This window comes from Podarcis melisellensis (assembly GCF_964234715.1).
Source record: "Podarcis melisellensis genome assembly, chromosome: 7".
Taxonomy (NCBI): domain Eukaryota; kingdom Metazoa; phylum Chordata; class Lepidosauria; order Squamata; family Lacertidae; genus Podarcis; species Podarcis melisellensis.
The window spans coordinates 20,978,928-20,981,131 of NC_138539.1; the positions used below are offsets into that span (position 1 = coordinate 20,978,928).

General features: G+C 44.9%; 1 long non-coding RNA gene across 1 annotated transcript; it reads right to left on the reverse strand.

The window, feature by feature from the left end:
* Positions 1-252: 252 nt before the first annotated feature.
* On the reverse strand, positions 253-1,209 carry LOC309374248. Its single transcript, XR_014170449.1, has 2 exons — positions 469-1,209; positions 253-306 (listed from the first exon to the last, which is right to left on the reverse strand). It is a non-coding gene; the product is annotated as an uncharacterized lncRNA (long non-coding RNA).
* Positions 1,210-2,204: the final 995 nt, after the last annotated feature.

Consider the following 2,204-nt stretch of genomic DNA (forward strand, 5'->3'; position numbering starts at 1 on the left):
TCCAATCCAATCCCCACCCCCGCACCCCTCTACCTTTTTCAGAGAACTATTGTCATGATCAGGAAGGAAAAAGTTGTCCAGTCACTCTCCAGTTACTTTCTGAAGCAAGGAAGACTGCAGAAACAGCGCATGAATATATTCATGAAGCAACAGGACTTGGTCTTCAGCGCCATACCCTGAACTGGATTGATCACCCTTAAGTGACTCACTTGCGCGTTTCCATTAGCAATTTCTTTTATGCAGATTTCTCTCTCTCTCCTCCTGGCATGTAGAGGCTCCCTCAAGTGGCCATTTCAGCACCTGAAGCTGAATTAATCTTAAAATTAGTCAGGAGAAAGGCTTGGGGTTTCAAGAACAGATGCAGCCAAATGCAGAAATATGGTCTTCTATGGAAGAATGCAGATTTGTTTTTAAAAGTCTGGTTCAGAATTGATGATAAGTTGCTGCAAATGTTAATGCTTTCCTTACCAAAAGCGTTTAGCTTGATAATGAGAAACATGAAGATGCTCATAGCATTCGGTCGTAACCTATATTGCTTATAACCCTGGGCAGCGCTTCAATATATGGCTCAATGCATGGCATGCTAGCAAAAAGAGATGTTCTTACGGTATGGAAAGAGGGAATAATATCCACCATGAAATCTTTGTAAGATAATACAAGATGACACTAGAGTCAGACAACACAGAGCAATGGTCTGAGTCAGTATAAGGTAACTTCTTGTTTTATTTTTTCCTAATGGACAGGAGATACCAGAGATCATCTTAATGTCATACAAAGATGAGGTGTTGTTTTCAGGCTCCTTCCATTTTCTGTGTCCCACACTCCTCCATGTTCATCATCCTGAACCACGGCTGGACCATGAGTCTGCAGCTCTCTTCATGTGTTACTTGTGGGGGGCAAGTGTGGCAAAGGGTTGTGGGGCCGTGTGGTATAGTGCCTACAGTGTCGGACTAAGGCCTGGGAGACCAGGCTTCAAATCCCCCATGAAGCTCACTGGGTGACCCTAGGCCAGTCACAGCCTCTCAGCCTACCGTACCTCACAGGATTGTTGTGGGAATTACATGTGGAGCAGGAGAACCACCTCAACCTCCTTAAAGAAGAAAGGTGGGATAAAAAGACAATCATCAATCCATCCATCAATTTAGAATATCCCCCCCCCACACGCACACACAATTTTCACCCCTGAAAGTCTCTCAAAACAGCTAAAGATTCTTACAATAAAAATCACATTCAGGTCTGGTATCAGGAACAAGTATAGCATTGTGTCTCTATGGTGCAAGAATTGTTCGTGTGGCATTTCCTATTCCTGGTCTATAATGGTGCCTTCCTAGGCCACTGGCATCCTCCAAGGGGGAAAAATGGGGGGGGCAGGTGTTTGAGTATCTGGATCTCGCCCTGTGCATGATGGAGGCAAACCGTTCATAATTTGCATTTAAGGATTAAAATAAAAAGTAGAAACAAAACCCAGAGCTTTGTTTTTCCAAGGGAAACGGGGTGTTCAAAGAGAAAGGCTGCCCCTTTATGCCAACCCTCACCCTACAAAAACAACTGCCCTTGCTAGCAGCTTCCCTCATGCATCAGTCAACAAAACCGCATCTCTGAGCACGAAGACCTGTTGGCACAGGCAGCCACTCATTCAAAAATACCATCTGTGCTTTCATGAAACCAGCAGCAGTGAGAAAGTGCATGTGAATTCCCAGTATTCATAATAATCAAACAGTCTGAAAAAACCCCTTCGTAGAGCCAGCTTCCCACACTAGGAAGCTCCTTCAGTATTAAAGCCAACAGCACCACACATTTCTGTTCCTACGGAGAAGCAGGGATTATAGAGTGTACCTGGTTGGCGCATATCGCTAATCCAAACCATGGTTCAGCATGAATGTGTTGATTCTCAGAGGAAAGATGGTCGCCGCTTGGCTCATCCCCTCGTCCTGCCATAGCCATGCTACCTGGGGATAAGCTTTGGTTTGGCTTTGCATTATGTCCAAACCCAAGCTCATGATTTTTTCCTCCAGAACAGTTTCCCAAACTTAGGTCTCCAGCTGTTTTTGGACTACAGCTCCCATCATCCCTAGCTAGTAGGATCAATAGTCAGGGATGGGAATTGTAGTCCAAAAACAGCTGGAGACCCAAGTTTGGGAAACATGGCTCGAGACAAACCACAAGCTGTGACCACAGTTCTTGTTTTACCACGTATGGTTCGT